This window comes from Neofelis nebulosa, chromosome 11 (genome assembly GCF_028018385.1).
Source record: "Neofelis nebulosa isolate mNeoNeb1 chromosome 11, mNeoNeb1.pri, whole genome shotgun sequence".
NCBI classification, from domain to species: domain Eukaryota; kingdom Metazoa; phylum Chordata; class Mammalia; order Carnivora; family Felidae; genus Neofelis; species Neofelis nebulosa.
In genome coordinates, this window is record NC_080792.1 from 74,743,536 (window position 1) to 74,757,514 (window position 13,979).

The 13,979-nt window shown below is 42.3% G+C and overlaps 1 gene segment (V, D, J or C); it reads left to right on the plus strand.

The window, feature by feature from the left end:
- Positions 1-13,979, plus strand: part of LOC131489666 (immunoglobulin lambda variable 1-40-like) — a 169,582-nt gene that overhangs the window by 28,345 nt on the left and 127,258 nt on the right.

The following is a 13,979-nucleotide window of genomic DNA, read 5'->3' on the forward strand; positions in this document are numbered from 1 at the left end:
AGATGTCACAAGAGCACACGCAGGTGAGGGAATAGAGCCCAACTTCCCATGACCCAGGGTCTGTGGAAAATTTAAAAAGTATAAATATTCAATAATTGTAGGTATACGTAGAGGCTTTGGCCACCACCGTCATGATTAAATTGACAACATTTCCATCACCTTCAGAGAAAACCCTGACCCACCAGCAGTGGGGCCATTGTCCCCCTGCACTCAGCCCTTTGGAGCCAATAATTCCTTCCTGTCTGTAGTGATTTCCCTACTGAGCACATTCCCCGGGTGCCGAATCACAGAACATGTACCATTGTAAGCGCTCCATTCACTGGCATCGTTGTAGGAGCATCACCACCACCATCTGGAAATACACGGAAGGCTTCACTTACTTGCTTGTCACCCTTGTGCGAAGGCCATGCTAGCTTCTGTATGGCTCCAATTTTAATGCACAGGCTGTCAAAATGATCATTGTTTATTTTTCCATAGTGGCCTATAAGATAATTAGGAATTTCGATTTTTAAAAAAAAATTTATTCTCCGATGTCTATTATTCTCTTGTCACTTTTTATTTTGAGCATTTGTGCACACAAACGTTTTCCTCAATATTTTAGCCAGTTGTTCTATTGGGTTATGAAAAAGAATATTATGTGTTAATTAATTTTTCTAGTTTTTGTCTCATATGTTTTTGCTTTACTTGTGGTGGGGAGGTGGACTGTGTGTCCTTTCCCTTTTTTTCTACTCCCTTGTGTCTGGAAGATGCTAAATGCCTCCTTCCCCCAATTTTACCTCCACTGAGATATTCACAGAGCTCCCCTCCCAACTTTCTCACCCCATCTGCCCACAGTTCTGCATCTGAGACGTCCTGTCTCCCTCCTGCTCGTCCTGGATGCCAGTTGTGTGGTCAGGGCTCGGGTCTCCACACAGGCTGTCCTGTGTCTTCACACTCAAGGGACTTTCTTCCTCTGGCGGTGGTTCATGCCTGCTCCTAGCTCTCCCCTTCCGTCTCCCACAGCCTTTTCTGGAACTGACTTCTCTTTCCACTGAAGCTCATGTCTTGTGGTGTGAGCATGGGAGTGAGGCTGCCAGGATTCAGTCATTAGTGCTGCATTTATTTATTCATTTATTTTCACTAACAGGTTGTGAAAAGTTGATACATAACCTGTCTTATGTTAACAGGATGTAAGTCTTGTGTAGTTTCCTGTCGTCTTAATTGTGTTGGTGTTTTTAAGAGCTTTAATGGGTATTTTGGTTTTTCTGGGTGGATATCACTTCAGCTACCCAGAATTGTTTTTGAAAAACTCATTTATGTAAAAAAAATCATAATAAATCATGATTTCCTTTGAATATAGATACTTTCTAAATTAATTACTGTGTTTTATTTTTTTTTAATTTTTTTTAACATTTATTCATTTTTTTTTTATTTTTTAATATATGAAATTTACTGTCAAATTGGTTTCCATACAACACCCAGTGCTCATCCCAAAAGGTGCCCTCCTCAATACCCATCACCCACCCTGCCCTCCCTCCCACCCCCCATCAACCCTCAGTTTGTTCTCAGTTTTTAACAGTCTCTTATGCTTTGGCTCTCTCCCACTCTAACCTCTTTTTTTTTTTTTTTTTCCCTTCCCCTCCCCCATGGGTTTCTGTTACGTTTCTCAGGATCCACATAAGAGTGAAACCATATGGTATCTGTCTTTCTCTGTATGGCTTATTTCACTTAGCATCACACTCTCCAGTTCCATCCACGTTGCTACAAAAGGCCATATTTCATTCTTTCTCATTGCCACGTAGTATTCCATTGTGTATATAAACCACAATTTCTTTATCCATTCATCAGTTGATGGACATTTAGGCTCTTTCCATAATTTGGCGATTGTTGAGAGTGCTGCTATAAACATTGGGGTACAAGTGCTCCTATGCATCAGTACTCCTGTATCCCTTGGATAAATTCCTAGCAGTGCTATTGCTGGGTCATAGGGTAGGTCTATTTTTAATTTTCTGAGGAACCTCCACACTGCTTTCCAGAGCGGCTGCACCAATTTGCATTCCCACCAACAGTGCAAGAGGGTTCCCGTCTCTCCACATCCTCTCCAGCATCTATAGTCTCCTGATTTCTTCATTTTGGCCACTCTGACTGGCGTGAGGTGGTATCTGAGTGTGGTTTTGATTTGTATTTCCCTGATGAGGAGCGACGTTGAACATCTTTTCATGTGCCTGTTGGCCATCCGGATGTCTTCTTTAGAGAAGTGTCTATTCATGTTTTCTGCCCATTTCTTCACTGGGTTATTTGTTTTTAACATTTATTCATTTTTGAAAGGCAGAGAGAGACAGAGCGCGAATGGGGGAGGGGCAGAGAGAGAGGTACACAGAAACAGAAGCAGGCTCCAGGCTCTGAGCTGCCAGCACAGAGCTCGACGCGGGGCTCGAACTCACCATGAGATCATGACCCGAGCCGAAGTCGGCCGCTCAACCGACTGAGCCACCCAGGCACCCCTACTGTGTTTTATTTTTTACTTGGATCTAACATTGCTATAAAAGGCAGAAGTGACGAAAGATAATTGCTATCACAATTTTTACTTAATATTTCTCCACCGTTTCTTATTAATACATTCAATAAATATAGCTAAAACCACAGGTAAACAATAGGGAGAAAGTGTCAGCTTTTGTACTTAAGAATGAAATATATCAGGTAGAGGTGTCTGGGAACTACTGCGAGTTCCTTCCTTGGTGAGTCACAGGGAGAGGCTCCACCAGATGCTGTCACACAAAGTAAATTTGATCTGTGGCAAATGAGGAAATCAGGGGGGATAACTTCCAAAGCTGTGACTCCCTGAGTTGGGGTGAGTGGGTTCCTTTCTTTCATTCAGGGTTAGAGTGAATGCTCAGTAAGGTGACTTTTGTCATCCCATGTAAGGGTGGGCATAAGGTTGTGCAGAGGTACTGCGAACATAAGCTTGTGTTTGCACCCTGTGGTATGTTAGTGAAGCTTGTCCTCCTCCTAGGGCAGAGACTTAACATTATAAAGAGGCAGAGGTCCCTGGAGGACACTCCCTGGTCCATCTGCACTGGTGGAGCTGTTGCAGGAGACAAAACTGGTCTAGGCTCCCAGGCTCTTTCTGCTGTTTGCCTCTGAAATACGCGAACATTCCTGTGAAAAAGAAGGGGTGTCGGTGGGGGTCCCGCTGGTGACTGTTTTAGCCTCATTAACCTTTGGGGCAAGGTTTCAATCCTGCAAAAACAACTCAAGCCTGTGCTTTAGGTCAATGTTTACTTTTGTTCCTGCACTGGGACTTTTCCTCTGGTCACTGTCTCTGAAGCACTCAGGCTATTTCCTGGCCTGGTGGAGACTGGTAGGTTGGCATCCCCTTTGGTCCCCTCAAACCCTGAACTGCTGACCTTATTGCATTTCTGTTTTCTTTTCCTCCCAGGAATGTGCTCAGTATGGGTGCTGGGCAAGTAGAACCTGCAGGGCACAGACCACAGAAAATAGCTGGGGGCCTCAAATGAGTGCTCTTGGGGCAGGAAAGCTGTCTCCTTTTATATTGTTTCTTCCCTGGGGACCCCTAATTTTCTGCTTGCAGATGCCTCAGGGTATTTAGTGTAAAAATATTGCAGTCACTAAAGTCATGAGAAATATGTAAAATGAAGTTTCTATTATTTCAACAATAATTTAAATAACAATGATACTTTTTAATATGCTAAACATAATGAAAATTGTTCTTAAAATTTTTTTTCAACATTTATTTATTTTTGAGACAGAGAGAGACAGAGCATGAATGGGGGAGGGTCAGAGAGAGGGAGACACAGAATCTGAAACAGGCTCCAGGCTCTGAGCTGTCAGCACAGAGCCCGACGCGGGGCTCGAACTCACGGACCGCGAGATCATGACCTGACCCGAAGTCGGCCGCTTAACCGACTGAGCCACCCAGGCGCCCCTGAAAATTGTTCTTAAATACTACCAACAAAGTAAAAATGCTAATACTATCAGAGAACTGGTTCCTAACTCAGATTCTGCTAGTTGCCGCTGGAAAGTCAATACTTGAGAGACAAGGGATGGTTGGAAAGGAATGTGTGTTTTACTCAGGAAGCCAGCAACCTGGGAAGATGGTGAACAAATGTCTCAGAGACCTTCTTCCCCATCCAGGAGAAGCCCTATAGTTTTATAGAGGAAGGTGCAGGAAATGGTGTGGGCTCCATGTAGGAGAAACAAGTGTGCAATCGGCTAATCCTATACAGACATGACCCTGAATAGACTTGCTGGCATCATTTGCAGCTGTTTCCAATGTGGTCAGGTCTTCTCCTCTGGAAAAGTTCATTCCTTCATTACTCAAGGCCAGTGGTATGCAAATTTCAAGGAAATTAGGTTAATTCTGCTAAAGACCAAGGGACTTAGGTCAGCAAACAAGGAGGGTATAAATTTGAAGCAAGTTCATCTTTAAGACCGGTGGGAGTGCTGTTACACTAAGAGCAAATATCCTGAGACTGTGTGCAATCTGCATATTAAAGGACGATGTAAAATTCCCTGAAGAATGTGAAAGCATATTTGAAAAAACTTGTGAACATCTTATTTGTGTCATCAACAAGAAAACAAAAGATAAACATTGTTAACAGTTAGTAGGTGATCCTATGCAACTTATCTTCTAGCTTCTATTTTCCAGTTGGGAGTCGGGGTGGAAGATACTTTCTCACTTCAAGGGAACTGAGGAACGTCTGACCACACATTGCAGACAGAGAAAAACGTAAGAATGGATTATAGAGAGAGACGTGAGAGATGAATTATCACACAGTGTCTGAAGTAGGGACGCCCTAGAGTAAGTCTCCTAAATTCACAGCGGGAGCAGTCAGCATGGCCATGTGCACCTGCAGCCACAGTCCGCTGGGGGATTCAACTGGGGAAGAGGGAGCATGGTGGATTCCATGGAGGCGGGTGATTAGTGAGGTGAGTGGGACTAACCCTAGAGGGGTGTATGGACTGTGACGATGATAATGCTGACCCATGATTTTATGTCTGTGAGTGAGGAGGAACAGGGAGTATAAATAAGGAAGTGAAGGAACCAGCAGGGGAAGGGGGAGAGAAAATGCCATTTCTTCCATGTCATGATTATCCCCTCACCCTGACTCCTGCCTTGTCACCTTGATTTCAAAGTAGAAGTAGAAATAAATCAGTTGTGATAACAGCCAAAGTATTAAAATGTCAGATGATAGCGGGCTCCCTCACATTCTCAGGTAGGTTTGATTTTCTTCCACTTCCTCCTTATTGAATGTGGTTTCCCCCGTTCTTCTAATTCCACACGTCCTCCACCAGTGAGTCCACTCCCCTCCTGATATCCCCACCCACCCCATTTGTTGATTCGCTACAAGCATTCATGGATGGCCCCCACCTTCTATTGCCAAATATTGACCTGAACCATTTTTATCTACACATAATTCCTTATATACTCCACGTTTTTGAAAAAGAGGAAATTGAATCAATTCTATAAAAGTTATGAAACCAAATGACTGCATTGACATCATCATCCAATAGAGACTCCATATGTCATCATTACTTCTCCATCCCTCATCCCCAGAGGCCTTGCTGGTTACCTCTCCTGGATGATCTCACTAATGATTATATTTTGATTCATTCCCTCCTCCTGATTTCCCCGTGTAACATTTCCTCCAAAACTCTCATGGTCTCTGTTCTCCCTCAAGCCTGCATGCTCTCCAACCAACTTCCTTCCTTCCTTCTTCATGGTCAGATATCACAGACTTGTATATTCCTCCCACAGGCTCTGCTGTCTTGTGACCTTGGGAATTATCACCCACTATATCTTCCTTCATCCACGACACTCCTCCATCTAGATTCTTTCCAAACCACACCCAGATCCCCACTTCTAGGAACCTCATCCACAGAAACTTCTGCGTGTTGGAAATAAACACATAGAGGATTGTCACTTAGCAAAGTTGTAAAAGAAAAAAAAGACTCACCATGTATTTCTATCCATTGAAGTCCATTGTGACACTGAGAATCTATTCAAATGAGTGAGGTAGGTGTATTGTAGACTTTTAAAGATGCCTTCATTGTATACTTGGTAAATGTAGAAGAAGACAGAAAATATATATACACATATACACATATATATGTATATATGTGTATGCATACATATATATGTGTGTGTGTGTGTATATATATATATATATACATATATACATAATATCACTTAAGCACACTTGTGTAGAGATGGCATGCATTTGATAAAATATATATTTATTTAAGAATGAGGGGAAAGTCTGAAAAGATACCCATATGAAACTGTTTACTTGAGATAGCTGTAAAGGTAGCTGAATGGAATTAGCAAGAAAAAAACTTTAAAATCTGCATATACACCAATATAATGTTTGGATGTGCTGTTTTGTGTCATATTATGTTTGTTTTGTATGTACCATTCTGAGTACTTAGGTCAAAAATATGTTTTGTTTTGTTTTGTTTTGTTTTGTTTTGTTTTGTTTTGTTACAGAGTACTCAGTAACTGCAACCTGAGGCCCAGGTTGGTTTAAATGACTTTACCACTGGATTTCAAAATCTGCATATTGGGAGTCACTGACTGATTAATATCATAAATCATATAAGATTTGAAGACATCAATTTAAACATGAAAAGATTTTATGCAAAGAGAAGTACACTTTTGTAAAGAATTCAAAAATGAGTCCAAATAGAAGTTTTCAGAAAAAAAGCTTGCAAGAACATTGAGGACAATAGTCTGGGAACGTATAAGTAGCAGCATGAATTTAAAATGTTGGAGAAAAGCAGAAACATAGAAAGTTAATGGTTTTCCTCTTAGTCGTTTTACTTTTAGCTTTGTTGTAGAATAGTGTATACAAAAATACTGCCTATTGAATACATACATATTTCTTAATGTTTCTTTACTTATGTTTATATTTATGTTGAGAGGGAGAGAGAGAGAGAGAGAGAGAGAATACCAAGCAAGCACAAAGCTAGACATCGGCCCTGATCCCACGAACCATGAGATCATGACCTGAACGAAAACCGAGTCTTTGCTCAATTGACTGTCACCCACGTGCCCCTTTACATCTTTTCTTTTAAGTTTATTTATTTATTTTGAGAGAGAGAGACAGAGAGAGAGAGAGAGAGAGACACAGAGAGAGGGAGAATACCAAGCAGTCTTTCCACTGACAGTTCAGGGCCTGATATAGGGCTTGAACTCAAGAACTGCAAGATCATGATCTGAGCTGAGGTTGGTCGCTTAACCAACTGAGCCACCCAGGCGCCCCTGAATATATACATCTTTATGAGTTTGGACATATGGGTCACCTGTGATACTATCAACACAATCTACATACTACACTTATCCATCCCCTCAAAATATGTCTTTTTGTTGTTGTTGCAAGAACACATGACCTGATCTATTTCCTTAACACATTCTAAAATACAGAATACCATATTGTTAACTAGAGATCCTATGTTGTATCACACATCTCTGGAGCCTATTTATCCTACATAACTGAAACTTTCTAGTCACTGAGCAACAGTTTTCCATTTCTGCTCTCTCAGTCCCGGGCAACCACTGTCCTATGCTTTTAGTAAGAGCTTCCCTACTTAGAATATTCATATGAGTGGAACTACATAGGATTTGTCCATCAGTTACTGGCAGGCAGGCAGGCAGAGAGAGAGACAGACAGACAGACAGACAGACAGAGAGACTTGGGTTCCTACTCTGTTTCTATGGCCACCAACTTCCACCCTGGTAAGTACATTCCAGAGGGTAGAGACCAGAGAGAATGGTCTCACTGGTCAAAATCCAAGCTATTAAAATGTAGAATGATAAGAAAGAAAATGATCATCAATTTTTTTTCTGGCTAAGCCTCTTGTAGCCACACTAATATCTAGGAGAGATAGACCATGGGGCTGGGGACTGTGGGGCTTCATGGTTACTTCATTGCATGGAAGTCTTCTTGAGGTTGGTGAATGACCTAGTATCAGTCTAACGTGTTCCCTGAACAACTTAGCCCATGAACTGAGTTTTTGGAAGTGAACATTTTAACAGCTTTTAAGTGCTTGACCTGCACCACTAATTTTGCACTTTGGCTTCCAAGATGTCCCTTAGCAACAGTCTGTAACCCACATCAGATTTTATCCAAACTGACCCTGTGGGACTGACTCCAGAAGAAATCTTCTAGGGCCTATGTTTGCTGTCTGTCCCATAGTAATTTCTTTTGAGGGCATAGGACACTAAAGACACAAAGGAAAACAAAGACCATCTCTGGGAAGAAATGGATCAATAACTAAAATTTGCTTTGTTGTATTTTTCCTAAGATTTGCTGAGCCCAAGGAACTAGCGCCACAATATTTTCTTCCGCTAATTGAAATGTAGAGAGAAAAATGTCCTCATACTACTCTTGCTCCATTGGACTCCGCAGACACAGATTGTGTGGGGCTCACATGGTAAGAAATCACCTTTGCTGACTGTATGTCACATGTCCCAGGATGTCAGCTGCTGCATCAGATTTAATCAAGTTCACATGTCCTGCCCTCTCTGACATCCGTCATGGAGGAAGAAGTTCCTATGGACTAAAAATCAAATCAACATGGGAAAGATTAATAGGACATTAATCAAATTTAGTTTCATACTGATGGGGAATCCACATACACCTGAAATCTCAAAGACAGGCATACAACAGAAAGCTTCTCGGACATCCTGAGGAAAGGACAGGGATAGGGGTCTGGGGACACAAATGGGAATGAGACCGTCAGCAGGAAGGTGTGAAGAGATGTATGGAAAAGAAAGATTGCACTGTTATGCAGATATGTTTCTTAGGTACAGAGAAATCTCTGTTAACAGCTCTGTTCTTGATTCAAGCAGGCGGTAGAGGGAGGAATAAAGAGCTTTTACTTTGGATTGATTGAATTGTGAACGCTTTTAACTGAAAATAATTTTCATGCCAAAGATGCCCATCTTGGGACAGCCTGCCCTTGGCCCCACATCGTCAACTTGACTGTGGTGATAGCTTCATGTGTCTATACACCTCTTAAAATGTATCAAGTTGAAAAGTTTAAGTATGTATAGTTGATTCTAAGTCACTTGTAGTTCAATAAAACCGTTGTAAACAGTTTCAAATCTCTTCAAAATGAAAATGTCTTTCTTACTATCTGTCCGTGAACACCCTCACAGTCCAGACATCTCCATGCAGTGGTCACCCCATAGCATTTGTCTTCCTGTCATCAGTGTCTGTGGCTAATGTATCTGTACCTTCTGTTACTGCTGCTAAGAACCCTGCTCTCCTTCCAGGAATTTGTTTCTTTCTTTGCCCTGCAGCAGGATGTGCAGCCTGCATCAGACCAGGTCACGAGAGGCCCCTCATGTGGCTGTGCTGAAGAAGAGGCTCAGGCATTTGCCCCCAGGCTTACCCCTTCCCACCTCCCTGTGTTCCCACTCACCCTGCACAGGGTTATATTCCCACATATCTTCCTCCTGGAATTCTAGGAGTTCCCATAATGGAAAAGGGTGTTTATTAATATCAGTTTCCTGGGGACAGATCAGGTGCGGTTGCCCGTGGGTATCTGAGAACAGACAGTGATCATGTTGTCAGTCCAGTGTCCTCAACACATTACATCCACTGAGAGAGTGATATTTGGCCAGTGGGCAGCACGGGACACTGTCGGTCTTTCCCTCATGTCTGCACTGGTGGTGACTTCTGTGTAATTCTCCCAAATCGCCCAAATACCCCATGGCTGTGTTATCTGTGCCTGTGTCTGGTGATGGGGACTCAGTGTCTGTCCCACCTCTAGGCTGGGCAGAGTCTTCTGCTCACAGGTTTGTGGAAGGTCCCAGCAGCCGCTTCCTCCTTAGTCACTCTCAGGGGACACACTGTGAGACTCACCCATCAGTCCCCTATGTCTAAAACCTGAGTCCATACCTGAGCTGGTTCTCAGAGTGAAGCAGAGTTCACCAGCAAGGGAAACAAATTTAGAGGAACAGCTCCTCCTCCCAGAGACCAATGAAAGGCATCACAGATGCCTGGGTCAGCCCAGCTCCAGCCTCGGAGTCTTTGCAAGGCTGTGTCCATCATGGTGTGGACTCTTCTCCTTCCTGTGCCCCCCTCTTGCTGCATATGTAAGAACTAAACTCAGACGTCTGGGGCATCCCCGAGGCTAGGTCAACCGCTTTGGATCACACCCACAAGCAGCTTTACCTCCATCCCTACCCCATGACCATGAAGGTCTGTGTTTGCAGATTCCCACCACAGCCAGTGCTGACTCAGCCACCCCCTTCTGGGTGTCCCTGGAAGAATCTGCCGGACTCATCCGACCCTGAGAAGCAACACCATTGTTGGCAAAAAATAAAAAAATAAAAAAATAAAAAAATAAACATACTGGCACAAGCAGAAGCCAGAGATCCCTCCCTAGTTTTTCCTGAGATTCCACTCAGGATCCTATATACATCAGGGATCCTGGGTCCCCTGTCATTTTCTGAATCCAAAGATGCTTTGATCAATTAAGTTATTCCAATATGTCTGGACTCTAGAATGAGGACAAAGTAAAACCAAGGTGACTATTATGGTCATATATGCCAAGATAGTGCTAATGCTTATGCAGTGCTTTAGATCCATAGGAAAGTGAGACACAATCTCCCTCCATTCTCTGGGCCTGGTGACATCACCCCTTAGGTGGTTCAGGAGTGATTTCTGTTATCAGGTTTTCAACAGACTCTTTGTTGTCCTGAAATGAGATGATTTAACAGTGTCATATCCCTTCCTTCAGTTAATTTTTTAGATTGATAACCTATTCTCACCTTGTTCATGTTTTCCAAGGCAAACTACATTGCTGAAAGGTAAAAATTACTCTGTGGAGATGTTACAGGACAAAAGTTGTTGATTCCAACTCTGGATCTAGGGGTGGATCATAGATAGTTTTTGGTCTGATTGCTTCAAATCTGGGCTTCAGGTTACAAAAACAGCATGTGGAAACAAATGGTGGTCTATATAGAGGCAGTAAACTATCAACACATAAAAATAAAATCTGGGGCACCTGGGTGGCTCAGTTGGTTAAGCATGAGACTTCAGCTCAGGTCGTGATCTCAGGGTCCCTGAGCTGCAGCCTCGCCTCTCACTCACTTGTGCCCTCTCTCTCTCTCTCAAAGAAAAAATTTAGTAAGTAAAATCAATGCCATTTATAATGACATAATTATGACATTCTTAAGGATATATTTTAGAAAAAATGGAAATCTTGTATATGGAAAATTACAAAACATTTCAGAGAAATTAGAGAAAAGTTGAATAAATGAATAGATATTCTTTGCTTGTGGATCAATATGTTGAATTTGGCTAAGGTAAGGATTCTTCCCCAAATTTTCTGTCAGTAGTTGGTGTCAATAGCTCCCAGGCAGAAAACAAACAAAAAATGGAGTATCTTTCACAAATAGAGACACAAAAATTCCAAAGAAAATACTAGAAACAGTATTCAATCATATATATATCTACATATATATACATATATATATATATATATATAGATAGATAGATACGTATATATATCTATATACATATATATATCTCCTATATTAACAGGCTAAAGGAGAGAAACCCTGATCTTACCAACCATTACAGAAAAACATTTTGCACAGTTCATTATAATGGACAAGAATAAATGAATAAATGAATGCAAATGATAAAAGTTCTCAGAGAATGAAAAATAAGGGACCTAAGGAAAAATGCCTAGGAAGCTACAAATATGATCATAAATATATACATTTAAAGAGTAATAAAGAATTTTGGGAATGTTGAAGAATACAAGAGCAACATAGAAAGATCATTTAGATGTGTATACACTAGCAATAAGAACGTGATAAGTAATTTAAAAGAACACTTAAAACCACTCAATGATGATGTATTTGGGTGCATATTTAAAAAAATATGTACAGGCCATTGGTGCTGAAATCTGGACAATCCTGGGAAGTGTACTCAAAGTGGATCTAAAACAGTGGAGAGATATGTTGTGTTCAAGGATTAGAAGATGAAATTGTACTAAAGATGAAAATTCTTCCCAAATTCTATAAAAGCGTAAGTCAATTCCTATCACAACAATACAGATTGCTATGGATGGAGGGTAGATACGTTGGCCAATGGAACAGAACAGAAAACCCAGAAACAAACTCATAAAAGTATGGATAAGTATTTTTGACAAAATTGCAGAAGACTTCCAGAGGAGAAAGGATGGCATTTTGGATAAATGGCCACAGAACAATTGGATATCCATAGAAGGGAATTAATCTTACCTAAAACTCTCACTTTATAAAACAAAATCACTAGGGACCCCTGGGTGGCTCAGTCGGTTTAACTTCCAATTCTTCTTTCAGTTCAGGTCATGTCCTTATGGTTTGTGGGATGGAGCCCCACCTAGAACCTCAGACCCTGCACTGACAGCACAGAGCCTGCTTGGGATTCCCTCTGTCCCTCTCTCTCTCCCCCTTCCCCTCTGGAGCGCGCGCTCTCTCTCTCTCAAAGTAAATAAAGAAACTTGAAAAGAAAAAAGAAAAAAGAAAAAAAATAAAATTCAATAAATGGATTATAGACCTAACCGTAAAATATAAAGTTATAAACATTAAAAAATGGAGAAAATCTTCAGGATCCTAAGGTTTAGACAAGACCCCACCAGCAAAAATCATAATAAAAAACTGATCAGTTGGCCTTCACCAAAGATAAATTCATTGTTTTTCCTTAACTTTGTAAATTAGTAAGCCAATAAAATTAGCTACAAAATAGATTAAAATAAAACTCAATTTATTGGACAGTAGTCGGAATTCATTGATATAATGCACAGAAGTAGTAAACATTCTCAAGGTAGGCATATTCTAAATTGTATACCAATACAGCGGTATGATGTCTGTAGTATTTTCTGCCAGACGCCAACAATTTACCACTTAATTGTGGTAAATGTTTGCATCTCACATCAGAAGGACTCATTCTGAGCGTGAAAATCACTGCAGTAACCATAGACGTGCTATGAGGTCACATTATCCATGATTCAGATCACTGATGTGTGAATAGACAGAGACCTGGTGAGCTTAGGAAACCAGCTGGGCTCTCAGGGCTGTGGGACACAGTGAGGTGTGTGCCCTTCAGCCAGCAGGGGGCATTGTGGGACTGCCCTGTGATCTCTACACAGAGGCTCATGATGCTCTTGAACTCAAAGGAGCCTGGGCCTGGGGACTGAGCCCTGTGCCCCTGATAGGGACTCAGCTGCTGTGTCCTCTCAGGCCTGACAGAATCCCCTGAGCAGGGACATGTGGGTTGTCTCAGCAGGTGCTTCCTCCTAGTGTTCTCCCCAGGGGTGAAGCCAACCCTCATCCTCCCCAGTGTGTGATGCGAGCTGAGTTCCAGCACCAGGGCTCAGCGAGGGGCTGGGCAGTCACTGGATGGACCACATTTGCATGGACAGCCCTCCTGTTGCAGAGGGTGGAGGAGAAACGGAGGCCAGGGGCAGCTCACCCCACTGTGGGGACCAGAGGCTGTGTCACCATGGCCTGGACTCCTCTCCTCTTCATGCTCCTGTCTCACTGCACAGGTAGGGACTGGCCTCAGGGACACAAGGTAGCCCCAAATGACTCTTCCCATGCTCAGCATTTTAAGAAATTTTTTTCCCACTTTTTCCATTTTTAGTCCCATCACTTATGAGTGTCTCTGTTATAGGTTCCCGGTCCCTCCCTGTGCTGACCCAGCCACCTTCCCTCAACGCATCTCCTAGAACAGCCAGAATCAAATGCACCTGAGCAGTGACATCAGTGTTGGTGGTTATAGCACATACTGGTACCAGCAGAAGCCAGGAAGCCCTCCCCAGTATCTGCTGAAGGTTCTACTCAGACTCAGATAAACACCAGGGCTCCAGGATCGCCCGCCGCTTCTCTGGATCTGATGATGCCTCGGCCAGCACAGGGCTTCTGCTCACCTCTGAGCTGCAGCCTGAGGACGAGGCTGACTATTACTGTGCAAACT